The sequence below is a fragment of the Camelus ferus genome, chromosome 6 (genome assembly GCF_009834535.1).
Source record: "Camelus ferus isolate YT-003-E chromosome 6, BCGSAC_Cfer_1.0, whole genome shotgun sequence".
NCBI classification, from domain to species: domain Eukaryota; kingdom Metazoa; phylum Chordata; class Mammalia; order Artiodactyla; family Camelidae; genus Camelus; species Camelus ferus.
Window position 1 is genome coordinate 71,728,840 of NC_045701.1, and position 20,522 is coordinate 71,749,361.

At 43.3% G+C, this 20,522-nt stretch overlaps 2 long non-coding RNA genes across 4 annotated transcripts in view; one reads left to right on the top strand and one right to left on the bottom strand.

The window, feature by feature from the left end:
• Window positions 1-20,522, bottom strand: part of LOC106729594 — a 93,352-nt gene that overhangs the window by 58,208 nt on the left and 14,622 nt on the right. Inside the window, exons 4-6 of one of the 3 annotated variants that reach the window (XR_004320862.1) lie at window positions 19,625-19,782; window positions 16,591-16,685; window positions 13,745-13,807 (exon numbers count right to left, since the gene is read on the bottom strand). This is a non-coding gene — a long non-coding RNA (uncharacterized LOC106729594). Of the gene's footprint in view, window positions 1-13,744; window positions 13,808-16,069; window positions 16,686-19,624; window positions 19,783-20,522 lie in introns of those variants that run through there. The other 2 variants (XR_001366005.2, XR_004320861.1) reach the window with 2 other exon arrangements.
• On the top strand, window positions 18,287-19,687 carry LOC116664357. The gene is made up of 3 exons (XR_004320864.1): window positions 18,287-18,532; window positions 19,218-19,252; window positions 19,584-19,687. It is a non-coding gene; the product is annotated as an uncharacterized LOC116664357 (long non-coding RNA).

Below are 20,522 nucleotides of genomic sequence, written 5' to 3' on the forward strand. Positions count from 1 at the left end.
TGACCTTGGGAAGATCAATCTCCTGCTCTGGGCTTCAGTTTCCTACTGAAATGAGGAAATGGGTTCAGATGACCTTTGCCATTCCTTCAAATTCAATGTCTATGATCCTGGCTAAGATTCGAAAATTCATCGATTCTAGGAAAGCTCATGGATCCTGAGAAGGACTATAGCTCCCTATTTCCAGAGCACATATATATTTATCTGGATTTCTGTTGCTTTGCCCAACATCCCTTGTATCCTCTTTCTGAATTTAGTGCCCTGTCCCAATTTCGTCTTTCCTTTGATGCACTATCCTTTCTGCATTCCATGAGATTCTGATGGGGCTGCCAATCACATTACTCACCCTACCCCTGGCCTCAGTGATTGGCCCAAAGGTTGGGTACATGACTCAAGAAAAACAGTCAGAATCCTTTCCTGAATGTTGATGTATGGATACAGGGAGAAAAGAGTGTACTCACTCCTGGAGTCGTAGAACTGATATAAACCTGGAAATATTCTTTCACCACCTCCATCCCTACCACCACCACCCTCCCATATAGATATTGCATCTCTTCCATCTCACTGAGGAGGCTTATCTAGGGTAGAAGAGAAGCAGAGGCAGGAGACAGTGGGAAGAAGGGAGGCCAGGCACTGTGGAACCACACTGCTTGAGCACCAAAGACCATTCAAGGCTTCTTAGCATGGGAATAAATTAGCAGTAAATTCCACATGTTTGGGGGTATCAGTTTCCTAAGGCTGCTGTGCCAAATTACAAGATACTTGATGGCTTAAAACAACAGAAATTTATTCTCTCATGGTTCTGAAGTCCCGAAGTCTGAAGTCAGTATCATTGGACCAAAATCAAGGCGTCAGCAGGGCAGTGCTCCCTCCAGAGGCCCCAGGAGAGAATCTGTTCCTGGCTATTTCCAGCTTCTGGTGTGGCTGCTGGCATTCCTCAGCTGTGGTAACATCACCCCAAATCTCAGCCTCTGGGCTCACATCACGCCCTCTTCAGTCTGAATCAAATATCCCCCTGCCCTCCTTTTAAGACATTTGTGGTGGACTTTAGGGCCCACTTGGATAATCCAGCATAATCTCCCCATCACAAGACCCTTAATTTAATCGAATCTGCAAAGGCCCTTTTCCCAAATAAGGTAATGTTTACAGGTTCCAGCGACTAGGACCTGAAATCTTTGGAGGGGGGTGGGGCATTATTCAGTCCATTACGAGGTATAAACCAGCTTGAATTACATTTCTATTATTTGCTACAGAAAGAGTTGTAACACAATGTCTATTGCTTAAAATTAGGGGAATACCAGGTATCAAGAAGAAAATAAAATCCCACCCCACTCAGTCATTCCACCATTGATGAATGCCTAACATAGGACAAGGTGCTGGTTAACAGCAACGAAACTGGCCTGATGTCTAAATCTCGCGGCCTCACAGTCTGATGGAAGAAAAGAAAAAGAAACAAGTAGACAAACAAATAAGAACTGCTGTGAGGAAAATGTGCTAGTGCAGTATTGCCTTCCAGTATTTTTCTATGCACATTTTTCGCTATTGATATATGCAGTTCTATTATCTCACTTTCTTCACTTGATTTTATATAATTAGCTTTGCCCATGTCATTACACATTCTTCTAAAGCAAGATGTTTATATTGCAAACATTCCTTTATCTGGATGGGTTGTGGTCTGTTTAGGCATTCTCTAATACTGTTTTTAATTACTTTTTACTATCATAAACAATATCGTGATGAACATCTTCACATGAATGGCTAATTGCTTCCTTACAAAAGATTCTGAGCAGTGGAGGGATTACTAGGTTGCAAACCCCTTTTAAAAAGGTTCTGGATGAATCCTGCCAGGAAGCACTCCAGTTCACATTCCTAGAAAATTCTTTCAGAGGGCCTTTCTCTACATTACACCTGAAACTTCTGCAAGTTGATGGATAAAATTCTCTTTTTCCAATTCGTATTTTTCTGATTATTAGAATCTTTTTTTAAATCTCAGCAGTCATCTTTATTTCTTCTTCTATGAATTATTTTTTCATGTCCTTTGCCATTTTTGCCATTATATTATTCATTTTTCTCATGACTCAATAATCATATTGTCATGTTTGTGGCAAATAGTTTTTCCCAGTTTGCCCAGCGTAAGACGGAAGATTTTAGAGGCTGTAAAAGCAGAGAGGAAGAAAGACAGGAAACAGGTGCCCGGCACCTGGAGAGAAACTGAGGAAGGAACGGAGATGTTTCAAGGAGATTTTATGAGTTATGTGATGCAAGCCTTTTTTTAATCTCCTGATGAAAACTTCAGGGAAACAGACACACACAATGAAATCCCCTTTCACCAGTCTCTTTGGAAGATCCAAAAAGAATCACTTGTTTTCTCAGCGTGTTTCCACTGCATTCTGTCTTGAATTCACAGTCGTTTGTGAGCTTAGCTTTCCCCATACTCATTTTGTGACTTTATTCTGTCCATCTTTGTGGCTCCCACCAGCCTACAATACCTGGCCCAGTGCTCTGCATGCATATTTGGGAATTAAACTGAGTCATAAGCTCCAGCTGGCCATGTCAAGTGAAGGCCTTTGGCTCTCCTAAATGCAGAAACAAGGGAGTTGGTAGACTAACTGACCCGTGGGCCCTTCTACTCCTAAGTCCCCCATGACCGTGGCAGGGGCTGCCGAAGAGAGATATGCACCCACGTGTGACCTCAGGGTTCCTTCCCATCCGCCATGATTGGGAGACTCCATACCAGAGGGCTCTGGAGCAGTTGCTGGGTTCACAGGGTAAAGGGGCTTGATCTACAGGGAAACACAAAGAAGGGATTAGACAGGAAGGGAAACTGCAGCTCCGGTGCCAGATTGGGGGTCTTCTCCCATTAGCCCACCTCTCAGATGTGAGCAGTTCTTAGGCCACCAGGGCCAGAATGGCAGAAACTGAAGCAAAGTGAGAGGTGAATAGGGAAGAGGGTACCCTCTGTTTCTCGAACCTCGAACCTTCAGAACCCAGAATCTGCCTAGTGTCCTTTGGGGTCACCACATCCCACCTATCAAGGCCAACACAAGCATCTCCCGATACTTTAGATATCCCGATGCTTGGGGAATGCAGTGCCCTGACATACTGAAGACCTTTATGCATAGAGTGGCCACTATTTCTTAAGGTGCCTCGTTGACTTATCCGCTCAACAGCTACAGGATGCCTGCTGCATGCCCAACTCCATGCACTATTGTAGGTGCTGGGGGACAGCAGTGAGAGAGAGACAATTGTCTGTGCTTATGGAACTTACTTTCTAGGAGAAGGAGACACATAGCAAATAGACCCAAAATGCACAGGAAAATATCAGACATTAATAAATGCTACTGAGAAGCAAGAGGGATGCTGTGCCAGGCAGTATGTTAGAGGGTGGTCAGGAAAGGAAGGGCATTTCTGCTGAGACCTGAGTGATGAGAAGGACCTGCCCACCTTGTGAAGACAGGGAGGAAGAGCATTTCCGGCAGGGGCACCACTGGAGCAAAGATCCTGGGGCAGGACCGCGTGACCCGAAAGGAGGCCAGTTGGAGCCTGGTGAGCAGGAAGAGGAGCGGACACAGTCTAAAGTACTAGAAGACGGAACAGTACACTGCACACGCACTCACAATGGCCGAATCTGTCAACAGTGATTCTGAAAGAGCTTGGTGACCTCTGCTAGAGGGGTTTCCCATGTCACAGGTGAGCAGGTCTTCAGCCGCCCTCTGGTCCAGGGTCACTCAAAGTGAGGCACTCCCTCTGACAAAGGAGAATGGTCGCATATCTCCAGAGTTCCTAGAAGCTTTGATCAAATTTTGTTTCTTGAAGACTTGTGTTTTAGCTTTAAAACAAAAGCCAATTTTGCATTCTATTCCCCAAGATAACCATATTTGTTTTTGTGCTTGAATCAAATAAAACTAATGCTCCATGAGGTTGGCCATATATGTGCTATGGGGCCTTGTGGACCCCCTGGCATACCACCAGGTACCCCAGTTTGAGAACTGCCAATCACTTGGCAGATGAGAGGACACAAGCCCAGAAAGACAGGATGAGGTGATTTTCCCAAGTCCATCCAAGGTGTTGTAGAAACAGAAAGTGCTGGTGTCTTGTGCTTTCAGATCATTAGGATTCTCATGCGCAGCTGTTTCCTGTTTATTTGAGTCTATTTTGAGGGCTTGTTTTATCCCCTACTTGACAGACTCCTCTCTGTTCCCAAGCTAGTCCTGTTGGCTTCATCCTGTTCACTGCACTGTCCTTTCAGGCTGTGGGAGATGGAGGGGTTGCCAGCCTCGTAAAAGGGGTGCTGGAGGGCCAGGGACGCTGCTCGTGCAAAGCTGCCCTCCCAGGACCAATTTCCCCCACAAACAAAGGGAAGCATCCTGGAAACTCTCCTGGGCCCCCGCCCACAAGGTGAGAGAAGCCATCTCTCCAGCAAGGAGGAGAAGTACTTCCCACGGCGTTAAAATCGCTGCATCCACTGCGTACGATATATTGGGCCACTATTTAGCATGAGACTTACAAAGAGGTTGACATGAAAGGGTAAAAACTTCTGTTTCAATGTTAGTTGAAGAAACAGGTGACAAAGTTAAATATGCAGGCTGAACTCAACTGAATCAGCTGGGGAAACATAGGAGAAAAGAAAGGCTAGAATTAGGCCGAATAGTTAACAACAGTAGTCACAGGAAAATGAGATGGTGGGAAATGTGGAGGTGTGGGATTGCGGGCTATTTTTACATTTTTTTACATTTTCCAAAAGTTCCCTGAGTGTGATGGGGTGGAGGAAATTGAACAGAAGGTGTCTGTTTCTCAAATTTCCAATTCAGGAAAATACCAGTGTGAACATAGAGTATTTTTAAAGTCTTAAAGGTGAGTATTCGATGTGTTTATAGAGAAAGCCATGTGTAACTTACTGGGCTACTGTCAATTAATAGCTGCCAATCAACTAATGGTGATAAAATAGATAATAATTTATAATTAGCAGCTTGATGGTTTTGAAAAGAGTGTTTCTAAAATTCCTGAACTACTTTTAAATGGACTAAACATTTTCCATATTATCTTGTTCATATTCCATACCATTTGGGGGGCCCCTTTGATGGCTTAAAAGGAAAAGCAGCTTAACTCTGACCTAAGTTATCACAAATTCATGGAATCCATGTACTATGATTCCAGGGCACATCTGACTTGACCCTTCCACCCGAGCCTGCAGCAGAGGGAGATTGCCCTGAAGAAAAGGGCCAGGAGGCTCTCACTCCAGCTGTCCCCTGATTCCCTGGGACCCTTGGGGGGTCAGTCCCCATGCCTTCTGTCAGGACTCAGTTTCCTGACCTATAAGATGAGGAGCAAAGGCTGGATGTATTGACTGTCTCTCCAAATCACTAATTTATTTACTTTTACTTACTGAGCAGTCACAGGTACCAGGCATGGCCCCAGGCACTGGAGACAGCGTCGAATGAAGAAAAATCCCAGTTTTCTTGGCATTTCATCTTCTTCCCACACATGTGGAGCTCTGACCTCCTCTAATATCTGTTACAGACAGGGCTCCTTTCTGCACGTAATCATACACTGCCTGTGTCATGGGAGTTTAACTGACTTTCCAACTCGATGATAAACCCCAGGGGAGCAGAGACCAGGATCTCTCTTCCTGTATTCCCACAGTCCTGAACCCAAACCTAGCACCCTAATTTTTCAATTAGGAAAGCACAATATCTATACATAGTAAGGACTTGATAAATGTTTGTTGGGTGAATAATAAGGATCATACAATGTGCTGGGCATTTACAGACATTATCTCCTGTAGTTCTCATAAAAGCCCTAAAGGGTGGCGGTTTATGATGGGGAAAGAGAGGTTAAATGACTTGTCATGACACACAGTAGGTGGTGGATCCTGGATATAAGCCCAGATCACTACCTTCAGGAAATAAAATGTAACAGGAGGCAAGACAGTTTCTCAAACATCACATGCATCGTGGGGTCAGTAAGTTCTTCAGAGAAGGGAAGGACTTGTGAGGCCAGAGTGGGCAGGGAAGAAATTATAGCAGAATGGGGACTTCAGCTGGATTTTGAAGGATAAAGGAGGGAAGAAGGATGGCAAAACGACAGCACATGCATCCGTGAGGCCCACAGCCTCCAGGTAAAGACCTGGGCTTGGGCTCGGCTGACCCAGAGCACCTAAGCCAACCAATGCATCTGATGCGTGTTTCTCTAACAGCTGGAAAGTGATGAGAAAATAATTGTTCAATATGTGCAAAGGAACACTAGCCTAACTAAGCATGCAGACAAGCCTGAAATGAAGTCAGATGCCCTCCCTGCTGTGAACTCCAGGCTGCAGGGTAGAGCTGTTGGTGCCACAGCACCTGGGCCTGACCCTGGGGTCTTCAGTGAGATAAGGAGGGCCCCTCATACACTGCTTGTTTCTGCAGACCTCTGCCCTACGCACTCTGACCCAGTGACCTCCCAGGAAGAGTTTATTTCACACTCCCAGGATGATGCAGGGAAAGCACCCTGCCTTTGATCCTGGACCAGGGTTCTAGACCCAGCTCTGCCATTGCCGCGTACCTGACTTTGAACAATTCACGACAAGACTCATGGTCTCTGAATAATAGTATGGTACAGTGCAGTGCCTTCCTCAAGTCATGCAGGGCCCTCAAATCAGTTGAGATCAAATTAGTGCATTAAGACCAGGACTTCTGGGAATAGTATGAAATGGAATAGCATCGAAAACTCATCATGACCAAAGAGGACACGCAGATGGCCAACAGGCACACGAAAAGATGCTCAACATCACTAACCATCAGGGAAATGCCAATCAAAATGACAACGAGATAATCACCTCACACCTGTCAGAATGGCTGTCATCAAAAAGAACACAAATAATAAATGTTGGCAAGGATGTGGAGAAAAGGAAACCCTTGTACACTATTAGCAGGAATGTCAATTAGTGCAACCACTGTGGAAAACAGTATGGAGGTGTCTAAAAAACTAAAAATAGAACTACCATATGACCTAGCAATTCCACATCAGGGTATATATCCAAAGAAAACAAAAACACTAATTTGAAAAGATACATGCACCTCAATATTAATAGCAGCATCTTTTACAATTGCCAAGACATGGAAGCAACCTAAGTGTCCATCAACAGATGACTGGATAAATAAGCTGTGGTTTAACCACAAAAGACCTAGAATTGCCAAAGCATTACTGAAGAGAAAGAAAGAGCCTGGAGGAATAACTCTCCCAGACTTCAGACAATACTGTAGAGCTACAGTCATCAAGACAGCATGGTATTGGTACAAAAACAGACATATGGACCAATGGAACAGAATAGAGAGCCCAGAAATGGACCCACAAACTTTTGGTCAACTAATCGTCGACAAAGGAGGCTAGAATATACAATGGAATAAAGACAGTCTCTTCAGCAAATGGTGTTGGGAAAACTGGACAGCAGCATGTGAATCAATGAAGCTAGAACACTCTCTTACACCATACACAAAAATAAACTCAAAATGGATCAAAGACTTAAACATAAGACAAGATACAATAAACCTCCTAGAAGAAAATATAGGCAAAACATTATCTGACATACATTTCAAAAATGTTCTCCTAGGGCAGTCTAACCAAGCAATAGAAATAAAAGCAAGAATAAACAAATGGGACCTAATGAAACTTACAAACTTCTGCACAGCAAAGGAAACCATAAGTAAAACAAAATGACAACCTATGGAATGGGAGAAAATTTGTGCAAATGAAACCTACAAAGGCTTGATCTCTAGAATATATAAGCAGCTCATATGACTTAATAAGAAACAACCAAACAGCCCAATCCAAAAATGGGCAGAAGACCTAAACAAGCAATTCTCCAAGGCAGAAATACAAATTATCAATAGGCACATGAAAAAAATGCTCAATATCACTAATTATCAGAGAAATGCAAATCAAAACTACAATGAGGTATCACCTCACACCAGTCAGAATGGCTATCATTCAAAAGTCCACAAATGACAAATGCTGGAGAGGCTGTGGAGAAAGGGTAACCCTCCTTCACTGCTGGTGGGAATGCAGTTTGGTGCAGCCACTGTGGAAAATAGTATGGAGATTCCTCAAAAGACTAGGAATAGACTTACCATATGACCCAGGAATCCCACTCCTGGGCATATATCCAGAAGGAACCCTACTTCAAAATGACACCTGCACCCCAATGTTCATAGCAGCACTATTTACAATAGCCGAGACATGGAAACAGCCTAAATGTCCATCAAGAAGAGGTGGTATATTTATACAATGGAATATTATTCAGCCATAAAAACTGACAATATAACACCATTTGCAGCAACATGGATGCTCGTGGAGAATGTAATTCTAAATGAAGTAAGCCAGAAAGAGAAAGAAAAATACCATATGAGATAGCTCATATGTGGAATCTAAAAAAAAAAAAAAAGAAAAAAAAAGAACATAAATACAAAACAGAAACAGACTCATAGACATAGAATACAAACATGTGGTTCCCAAGGGAGAGGGGGTGGGAAGGGATAGACTGGGAGTTCAAAATTTGTAGATACTGACAGGCATATGTAGAAAAGATCAGCAAGATTACACTGTATAGCACAGGAAAATATATACAAGATCCTGTGGTAGCTCACACACAAAAAAATGTGATAGTGAATATATGTATGTTCATGTATAATTGAAAAATTGTGTTCTACACTGGAATTTGATACAACATTGTAAAATGACTATTAAAAAAACTATATTGACTATAAAAACAATAAAAAATGTTTTTAAAAAGCTAATATGAACTTAAAAGTAATTGAAAGTACTAATTAAAAAAAGGAAGCTGTGATTCATATACACAATGGAATACTACTCAGCCATTAAAAAGAATGAAATTTTGCCGTTTGCAACAACGTGGATGTACTTGGAGGGTCCACAGGTTACCCTGTGGAGGGTACACACACAGAGGAAAAGCCACGTGAGGACATAGCCAGAAGGTGGCCACCTGCAAGCCAAGGAGAGAAGCCTCAGAGAAACCAAACCTACTGACACCTTGATCTTGGATTTCCAGTCTCCAGATCTGTGAGACAATAAATTTCTGTTGTTTAAACCATCCAGTTTGTGGTGTTTCTTATGGCAGTCCAAATGATTAATACAATAACCCAATGAGAACCCAAGATTTGGGAATCCCAAAGAATGAGCACCCATAAAATTACATTGTAATATTTCCCCTCTCAAAGTTTTCCCCTTCCAAGATGAAGTGATCACTGGTCACATTCCTTCCTTCCACCATTCCCTCCCAACACCTTTAGAACCACTTGCCACAGGCCAACTCCATGTCTGCTCCATGATTACAAATCCTAAGGCCATTCCTTTCACACACCCCCAGCTTCCATGCCAATGGAGGCATCGCCAACTTCAGCCAGGCTTCCACTCTCCACACTATTCAGTTAAAAAATGGAGATTGGGGGAAAAGCCCCTAATTGAAACCAGACAAGAAGGCGTTGTATCAGAGCATTGTATGTTCTTCCCCTGACTGTCATCCTTAGTCCTTCTCTTTACAAAGATGACACCAAATTAAAACAGCTCAGTGCTGTCATCTCCACAGGCCTGTTAATTCAAGGACATGGCTCTGGAATGGTCATGACAAGAACCAGCTTCACTACAACTTTATGTGCCAGGCAAATGTCACTTCTAACAAGGCCCAAAGGCCCAAGCCAGCCTATTGCCAAATGCAGTTTATAACAATTGCCCTGCCTACAATTCTTCCTCCTATCAAGAATTGGACATCTCTGATGATGTCATAGGCTGCTGAGTCATACGTGCAGTGGAAGAAGCCAGAGGTAACATCGTCCTGGCCAAAATCAATGAGACCACCTTCCAACCATCCCTGTTCTGGGAAAACAACCTGTGGCCAGCAATGCCTTCATGGCACATGGTTTGCTGTATGTAACCAGGATGGTGTCAACCAAAATTGAAGAAATGTTCTACATGCTTGACACCAAAACCCAAAAGGAAAACTACATCAGCCTCCAGTTCCAAAAGAAGTGCTGAAACATGACCCGCCTGCACTATGACCCCACTGCCCCCAAATTCTACATGGGCAATGATGGCTCCTGGACCCACTACCATGCTGATTTTTCTCTTGATGTGTGAGGAAGACAGCAGGAGGGTCAGGCCATGCCAAAGGACAAAAATCCTTGGGACTGGAGATACTAGACACATTTTTATTTGTTGGTTGGTTTGCTTCATGTATTTTTGCTTATGTCTTCCTTACATAGAAGGCTTTCCTCAAGTATTTGGTGACCTTGGCTGTCTGTTCCTATTTAGGAGGAAGGCATTAAAAGTCAGTTGGTACCCTGCAACCTAGAAGTTCCACTCAGCAGACCTGCACACAAACATGCACCAAAAGATACGTACAAGAATGTTCACAGCAACCCTATTTGCCCTAAACTCAAAACCAGCCAGGAGCGCACCAATAGCGGAAAGGATAGATAAGTTGTGGCATATAAACACAATGGGATAAAATGCCTCAATGAGAATTAACAATCTATATAACTCCTTGCAACATTATGGATGAATCCTATAAACACCATGTCAAATAAAAGAAACTAGAACCCCCAAAGCACACGTGCTATATGATTCCACTTATTTAAGGACAAAACAGGCAAAATTATTAGTCTATGAAGTAGAAGCAAAGATGGTGGTTATCCTTAGGTGGGGGTAGTAAACATTCTTCCTATATAGAGCAGAAAAACAAAGAAAAAATAGACAGAAATACATTCTAGGGAGAATTTAACACACCATTCTCATAAAAGAGGGATCAAATGGACAAAAATTAAGCAAAGACATAGAAATCTAAACAACCTGATCAGCAAGGTATGCCTTGAAAATCATTTAATCCTGATTTAGGCACACGCACATGCACACATACACACACACACACATATTGGGATTCTAATTAGAAGAGCATTAAACTTATATATTAATTTTAGAAGGATTTATATTTTTATACCCACTTGTTAGTATAGAAAAAAGCTATTGGTTTTGTATATTTACCTTGTATATAGCCATCTTTCAAAATTCTATTAGTAATTTTAATAGTTATTAATTTTAATCATTTGCTGTTAGGCTGGGTGTGCAATCAACCTAATAAAAAAGATAATTTTCCCTTCTTTAGTAATATTCATAGGGCCCATTTCATTTCTTTTCTTATTTCACTAGTGAGAATCTCTAAAACTGTTCAACATTAGCAGTGATAATAGACAACCTTGTCTTATTATTGATGGTACATGGACGACACACTCAGGCACTGCTCAGAATCCAAAGGAGCCTGTGTCCTGTAGCCCCCTGCCCAGGAGGTAAGCAAGGTCCTGATGTATCAGGGAAGAACAAATCTGACTCCATATTGGATTTGTTTCTCTAACTTTTGTATTCTCTATCGCTTTTGCTATAAGTAAAGAATGTTGCCGAAAGCCTGAAATATACAGGATAGCCCATTCTCAAGGCTCTGACCTTTGAAGGTATAATGCTTTTTCCATCCACATAGAGATAAAAAAAAGTTGCAGAACAGAGAATAACATTTATCTTGTTAGAGGTTTATAGGAACATTGTGACCAGATCTACATGCACAGCTGCAGGAACAAAGGATTCCAGAACCAAGAAGTTTTCAACAACAGGCCACACCCCCTCCCTTTTTAGTATAGAAGAAGCCTCAATTCTAACTCAAGTTAAGATGGTTCTCTGGGACACTGGTCCACTATCTTCTCAATCTGCTGGCTTTCCAAATAAAGACGCTCTTCCTTGCCCCAACATCTCACAAATTCCTATTTATCCCCCTAAGAGGCAGGTGGACACAAAAGTGTTTTTTATCCTTACTTAAAAAGAAAAGGTTTTGGCCAGACACATAGTATTTTATATATATATAAAATATATATTTATATATATATATATATATAAATACACACACACACATATTTTATATATATATACGTATGTATATATATAAAATAGATTTTTATTTTTAATTTTTTTTGGAGCGGGGTAATTAGGTTTTATTACTTATTTATCTTTAATGGAGGGACTTGGATTGAACCCAGGACTTTCTGCATGCTAAACATGCTCTCTACCACTGACCTATACCCTCCCCAATGGCCAAGCACATAGTATTATAGGCTGGTTTCTTTCTAATCTCAAGGCTGAGGACCACAATTCTTAAGTTTCCCCTTCCAAACCTTGGTCATGTTGTGCCAGAAATGGATTATCTGTTGAGATTGTGTCCCTTGATTCACCACAAGGCTTTGAGTGGGGACATGTGAAGGAGGTATAACTCCTAAGAACCCACAGACTGTCTGCTTTGGTTCCTCAGTCTTTGCACTCCAGCACCCAGCCCCTTCTTCCATTGAAACCCAGCCCTGGGCTGCTCCTCGACTCAGACCTCTTCCAGGTCCAGGGCCTCCACCCAGAGTTTTGTCCTTTTATTACAGCCCATTTCATGAGTAAATACCCAAAAGCCAGTGGGCTGGGGGGAGTGCCAACAATTTCTCTCTTTTAAAGATATGCTCTAAGAATGAACTCCAGCTGGGTCCCTCCCTGGAGTCTGCAATCCTCAGGCAGAGACAGGATCTTATGGTACTCATAATTTCAGCCTGCCTGTTGGTCTGCCCAAAGTACGCATTGATGGCATGGCAAAGTCTGCAGGCAGCATTTTGGAGCAATTAACTATGGATGCTAGAGGCCTCCCCTCTCCTGTGGTCAGTCAAACCACAAGTGTATTCCCTTCACTTATTATAATGTAGCTAATACAATTAAGTATTTTAACTGTGACACAATTAAAACCCTTGTAATTAAGGAAGTTGGTGGTAGGAGAAAAGGACTGGTTCTGAAAACTCAGCCCAGTTTAGCAAAAAGCAACATATATACATCATCACCACTAGATGGCAGGCTTCCTGCTTTATTCCCCAGCTAGCCCTATTTTAACAGAAAAGAGATCCCCAACCAGCCCTTCAACAAACCAATCCTCCAAAGTATCCCCATTTAGACTCACAGAATGTTAAGTGTGGACAAAAACTTGTTGAGATTTTTTTTTTTAGTCAAATGTTTACAGAAGAATTCTTGGCCAAATTTTACAAAAGAAGAAAAAGAGCCCAAGAGGTCCGTAGATCCTGGGTTTACAAATTCTCCCAGGCCAGCTTGCTTTTCTGTTGTTCCACCAGCATCTTGACAAAAGCCATCCAAAAACTGAGTTAAAAAGAAATATGATACAGGTGTGCTCAGTTTCTGAAAAATGTGTCCAGCTGAGTTATGATTTGTGCACTTTTCTGTGTGTATCTAACACTGACACACACATACACATACACACAGAATAACTCTTCCACAAATGGAGTGGGTTGTTTGCCTGGTTTTGGTCTTGCAATTGCTTGTGAGCTTGGCCAGCCCTTGGCTGGTGAGCAACCTGAAGTTTGGGATCCTTTATGCAGTTCTGTGCTCCCAGAAGCCTTACGTAACAACTGACAAAAGGACAGATGAGGCGTCCAAGTTGGTTGGAATAAATTAAAGTGGAGTCCCTGTAACCAGCAGGGTGACTTTAGCCCAGGGACCTGCTCTTCAGGTCCTCAATTTCAAAAAACACAACGTTGAATTATATTGTCATCAATCTCTGAGTGCAAAATATATCCGAGAAATGCCTACCAGAGTGCCACAAATGTTGTGGGACAATGGTTCTCAAAGTGTGGTCCAAGGACCCCTAAGGGTTCCCCATCACTTTTCCTACCCCGTATCTGTGTGAGGACGGTTTTCTTCATATACTTCCATCAAAACAACACATCACAAGAGCCTGAATGCAGAAGCAGATATGAGAATGTGTTAACTAAACATTAAAGAGATTTACAAAAATGTAAAACAACACCATCCTTACACATTTCCTTACTTTGGCAAAATACAGGTATTGCTCATAAAAATAAATAATTTATGTTAACATGCAATGGGGTTTATTGTTATTTTTAAATAAAGTAATAAGTATTTAAATTTTTCTCAGTTATAATTTCCAATATAATATGGCAAATTCAAAATATCTCATATAAAAAAAAAGATGTTTGGGGTTTTCAATTGCTTTTAAGAGTGTAAAGGGGTCCTGAGACAAAAAGTTTGAGAACTGCTGTTGTATGAGCTTAATTAACCCCATGATTATCTCTCTATTATTTATCTTTCATTCTTCAGAAGCAGAAATTTATATATCAAACAATATTAATTTCAGAATTATCAACACTGGCAAAGAAAAAGAAAAAAGACAAGTTGAATGTCTAAAATCAGGGGAAAGCTTTAACAATGATAAAATATGCCCCATTAACTCAATGGGATTGTACCATAGAGTAGTATATAATAATAAAATGATTATAAGACATAATGTTAAAAGTGTAAAGACATAAATCAGTACTGACACCAATTGTAAAAATTTGAGACTGGAACCTAATATATGAAAGTGAAAATGTTAAACACCTATTACACTATGTTTGAATGCTGAGACTATGAGTGCTGCTTTATTGGTTATTAGTATTTCACTGTATATTTTTTGAAGCAGCATTTTTAAGTGAGCATTTTAAATGGCTTCCCCAGGTCTCTCACACTAGGGCCAAAGAGACCACTGATTTTTTTCTATTTGGGAGGAGGGATAATTTAGTTTTTATTTTATTTTTTTTAATGGGGGTACTGGAGATTGAACCCAGGACCTCATGCATGCTAAGTACACACTCTACTGATGAGCTATTCCCTCCCCCGCCTTTTTCTATTTAACAAGCCAAAAAGCTTCCTGATTTTGAAAAGCCAACTTCGTCTAGCATACCCCAACAAAAGTCCCTGTCTTGCAGGCCTCTGGGAACCACCTCTGACAAATGGCAAATTTGTACAAACACCAGCCACCCTGGCCGTAGGAACTCTTAAGAAAACCAGCGCTGAATGGGAAGTGGTCCAGCGTTCAGTGGGTCAGCAGGCGACCAGGGGTCTTTGTGAAGGGAACAAAATCACATCTCCCCCTCACCAAGAGGGTCTCCAGCACCCCTCCCCTCCTGCACTGCCCCCGCCCCACACAGTGTGGATTTTTGTTTTCCTTCATAGGCATATTAATAAACTCCCTCTTAAGCCAACTGCTTCTGGGGTTTTCAAGTGAAAAACACAGCCAGAAGGAGAATACATGCTTCAAAGAATCTTTACCTCCAGCCCATTAACTAGATGCTGTTCACATCTTCGTCTAGACCAGCTGGGGTAATTCCTCTTCTTAACTCCACATGTGTATGTGGTTCTGTTTCAGACTCCCAGGATAGGCAGCACAGTGTGAAAGGGAGGCACTGGGTAATTAAGGAGATGACCTCATTCAGGCTCTTGCAAAAGGGAGGCCATTCATTAATACAGAGAAAAGGAAGGAGGGCCTGGGGTTTCGTAGAGACAAGAGAGTTGGGAGGAGAGTGGACAACAGGTCTCATCTGAAGGGCAGGATGGGAATAAACTATGTGAACATATTCCTCTGTAGTTTCTCTACCGTCCCAGCTCCCTGGCTCTCTGGGAGCACAGAGCTCAGATACACTTCAACCCGGTCAACAGATTACCAAAAATCTGGGCTCCCTTGTAGCGGAGAAGGGAGGAAATAAGTGGTGAGAGGGAGGTCCCAGAGCCTCCAGGGGAAGTGGTAAGGGGCCCAGGGCAGAGAAAGAAGGATGGAAGGAGTGGACACACCTCCCCGCATTCTCTGGGCAGCTGAAATTTTACTCCACAAATTCAGAAATCTTCTCCTTCTCCCTCTCCCCTCCCATTCACCCTCCCCTTTTCTTTCTCAGCTGGCAGGTGAGTGAGGACAGTGCTGAAGGGAAATCAGTTCAATTCCTCTTATTCCTACAAACACACACACAGGGAGAAAACTGGCCACTACCAGAAGATTCCAGCTAAATACTTAGGGTTCCTCAAGGATGTCTTTTGAAAAGAAAAAAAAAAAAAAAAGGTTTAGATGGTTGAATAGCTACAGCCATGATGGAAAGTAATAATTTTTCTTGCCAGTAAGAATAGCCTTTTCTTCTGACATCTTCTTTGATAAAGGTAAGACCTCCCCAGCTTCTTTGCCCTAAAGCTCCTCATTTCAACCAATCCAGCCACTTGTGTGAATTTTTCCATTTCATACAGCACAGCGCTTAAGAATGGAAGAAGGGATGAGCTGTTTCCCTCATTAGTGGCTCTTTCCACCCCTACAGAGACTGTTTGTGGAGGATTTGTGCTGCTGGCTGTAGATAAAACAATCAGGGTGGGGGCCGCTTTGGAAATAGGTGGGGGGATGGGGATTTTTCCATCTGGAATCACAAGACTTTTGGTGGCAGGGCCAGATGGAACCACGATCTGTCTGCGGAGACAAAGCTTCTCTATAAACTGGTCGAGCAAACAAGAATATGAGGTTTCTGACAATACGATGGCCAGGAGATAGAAAACTGAGATTGGTTATGAAATGCCAAGAGCAGATCATTCCAACTTTGGTGAATTAAGCCCTGGGTGTAAATCGGCAAGGAGCATCCTCGAGCTGACGAAAGCAAGGATCGTAAAGCTTTAAATTCAAACTGGGACAGCAGAATAACAACTCACAGTCAGCGGTCTCCATCCTCTGAGCTTAAGTCATCTTTCAGCTGGGAGCGAGCGTGCTTCCTGAACGTACCCGGACAATGTTGGGACTTCGATTACTGAAAAGAATTTTACAAATGTTGAGTGTCCCTGTCGACACCCTTAATGAACATCCTCTACACTGTACTGAAGCCAAATTCCAAGGTATCATTAGGGATTCTGAACAATGATACAACATAGATGGCGAATTTGCTTGAAGCTCCTAACATCCAATTAGAAGGATGGTAGCAGATTTCCCAGAACACAGGAGATGAAAACCATCTGTCACAGCCTGCTTCCTAAGTCCTTCCTTCCATGAGAGCTCTTTGTGTCACCTAATAACACCAAAAAGAATGCCTTCTTGGCCCTCAAACCCCATCTTCCAACCCGAGATCAGTTAACAAGCTGTGTACCCTACAGCAGGCCACTTGTCTGCTCCGAGGCTTAATTTTCTCTTCTATAAAATGCAGCGGATGGACAAGCGTCCATGTTTTCAAATGTTTTTAAAGCAGTGGAAACTTTTGTTTTTCCCCAAAGGAAAACTTTATGATGGAATCCAATTTGTAAATACCGTATGTCACTTGGAGGAACTATAATCAATGTGTCACCGATCAGAATGATGAAGGGAACTAGCTCAGGTCTTTGTGCCTTAAATCCCCAAGTAGACTATCAGTTCCAATGTGTTGGATCACTCCCTGCAAATATTGAGTGTTTTAAAAACATTGTGTGGGGAAAAAAATCATGCTTCAATGGAAAACTATGCATCATCTAGAGGACACTCTCCCGACCATCTGACTGTGATGCTATGGGGACCCTTTCACTGCCTTTGAGTTATTTTACAACTCTGTAAATCATAGATAAGTGATAGCAATGCACATAATTCTTGTTATATAAATTATAAATTCTGTCCTGTGGAGGTTCAGTTGACTTGCCTCCTATCCCCCAAGGGAAATGCCAATTTCCTTCTGTTCAGAAATGTACTTCATATTCCACTACACCCTATACATGTATGCTTCTTCGACTTCTCATTTGAACTGGTTGTAACATCTGCCCAACTCTCGTTAATAATGAGCTAAATAAAGACTTTAACATGAATTCATTTATATTTGTGGGAGAGTCATGATTTTTAGCTTCCTTGGAAAAATAACTATCTTTTGGAAAATTATTAATATTGTATCCCAGTTCTTACCAATCCCAATCAAACATGTGACCTCCACATTGAAAGAGCCACCTAAAGCCAGTCTTCAAAGTCTCAGTAAAACCCACAGCTTGGCCTCCTGCTGTGGGAGGTACCCAGGCCCTGCGGGTGCTTCTTCCCATCACTGTGAGCACTGAACTCAGCCTTGCCTTATCAACTGCTGGTTTTGGTGATTTCAGGGAGATGGCATTTGACAGAAGGAGAAAATCTTTGGAGGCAATTGTGTATGTAAGCCTGAATTATTCAGCAGAGTTCCTGCTCTGATCAAGTTCAGTGGGATGATGGTATTTTTTTCCCATGTGGATACAAAATCTAGAGTTAGAGGGGCTGGAAGGAATCCAGGAAATGATCTAACCTCCCCCCCACCCTGACTCCTTTGTGGATGAGGTCACTGGGACCCACAGGGGTAGGTCAGCCAGGGGCTGGGATGGGAGCTGGAGCCACAGCCCCAGGCCAGGTGCCCTGCAGTCATGCATCCTCTCACGCCTTCATTTTTCTACAGTCACTTCCTGCATGCTGGGCACTGTACCACGGGACGAGTGCTCAGAAGTGGGCTCACATTTTTGAGCTATTTGCCCACTTCACCTTCGGCCCCTTTTAAGCAGATCCTCAGCTCCAGTTCTTCTCTTCAAGAAAGCAGTGACAGTGCAGAAAGCTGAGAGCCTCCTGAGAGCTTCAGCTTGCAATCCCTGAAGTCTCAACACTTGGGAAGAACACAGAAGACTACAGGTAACGACCAAAAAGGCCAGGAAAGGCTTCCAATGGGCTGGTGTCGGAGGGGAGAGGAAGGCTGTGCCCTGGTATGAAGCAAAGCCCTAGGGATGCCCACAGCAGACCCCTAGGTGGAGGAATGCCTAGGGGGCTCCGAGTCTCTGAGACACAAAGCAGCAGAGAGCCCCACCCTCCCCAGGGCCACGTGGACAAGCCTGAGGGACAGCTCCGGAGTGACCTAGAAGACTAATAACCAGGACCACATGCCCTGGCACCATTAGGATCTTGGCTCCAAAGAGACCCTGAAACTTAAAAAACAAAGAAACGGGGGCAAGAGTGCGGGGAATTGGTGCTGCAGGCAGACGGACAGACACTCAGGGCCAAGGAGGCTCCAGGATTTCTCCTCAAACTGGGCCCAAGAGGACAGTTTCTCCTTGCTTTCAGCTCAGACTAATCAAACTCCCACTGGGGGTGGCCACTCCAGAAATGGCCACTTCTTGCATTGGGGTTATAAGGAACTCCTCAACAAGGAGCAATCCTCGACAAAACAATGCTAGGGTGATGGATACTGTTGATGCTTTTATCATCTGTGTTTTCTGAGTGTTACCACATCCCAGGAATTGGGACCAGAGGGGATGAGGAGAGGGGAGGTCTGCCTATGGGGGCAGGGAAGCACACACAGCCTCACTTCCTCTCTTCCCAGGCAGCAGCGGATGCGACCCTGATGTGAACCCACAGGTGCTCCCCTCTCCTCTGCTGGCCTCCAGCCAGATCCCAGATTCCAGTCCTTTCCAATGCCCTAGAGGACCAAACTTTCAAAAGGAGGAAGGAAGGAAATAAGGGGAGGGGAAGAAGGGATCATAAGAGAATGGAGGGTTTTGAAGAGGAGGGGAGCGGGGTTGGTGGGGGAGGGAAAATCAGACAGGAGGAAACAAATGAGGAACTAATTGGGAAACTGTAGCACCTGAGGCCTGGGTCCTTTCGGTCAACTCTTGCTTGGGGGTCTGTTGCAGGGGGCTTAGGAGGGCTGTTTCCAGGGTCTCTCATTCACATAGTAGCTCAAATTTAGATTTGCAAAGACCACCAAATGAAATACTGAGAAGCACAGACCTGCATTTTAAGAAGATGACGCTCAACCTTCAGCCTGAAGCTTGCCCACATCCTGGTCACCGCAGCTGCAGGGCGCTATGAGTCAGAATGGCTCACCAATTCAGTGATCATCGTGCCCAGTTTTATTGCAACATGTCCTTTGTGTTTAATGGGCTAATCTGTTGAAGGCAAACATTTAAAACAAATCACAAATTTTATAATGCTGTTTGAGCTCTGCTCTTCATTTTTTAATTTACAGGGAGCCCTTAAAACCGGAGGTGATCCAAGTCTCCCTCAGTCCCTGAGAGGCCCTGGGGCCACCCTCCACAGCCCAAGGCCTCCTTGGGGTCAATGTTTCCCCTGGAGGACACCCACCAGAACGAGGAAAGCCCCACCAAATGCTCGGGAAGGAAACAGTCATGGCACCCTTACTGTTAAAGAAAAAATTATTCTGACAATTGTTGAAAGGGTAAGGAAGATTTTCCGTAGGACGGTCACAGCAGGCATTAAGACTACTGCAACAGGGACGAGAGATTGGGCTCACTTCCAAATATGACAAGAACAAGTGGGCATTTATAGCCAAGGAGCCAGGAGGGGAGGTGGTATTGCAGATGGAGAATCACCAGGAGGAGACATCAGAGGTGGGGATTCCTGCTCAAGGCAGCCAGGGTGATCAGCTATCAAGGGTGGGGGGATTCCTTCTAGACTGACTTAGCAGGATTCTTGCTACTATACCTGGGCTATGCGGCCCCAGCCAGGACAGGCCACGATCAGGGCCTAGTCATGAAGTGGGCTCAGAGGGGCCTGACTCAAGTTTGGTCAAGGAGACAAGTCTTTGCTGGTCACAGCCACTGTGAGAGTCTGCTATCCCAAGCACAAGGCCCTTTGTTAAATCTTCATAAATAATTTTACAGATACA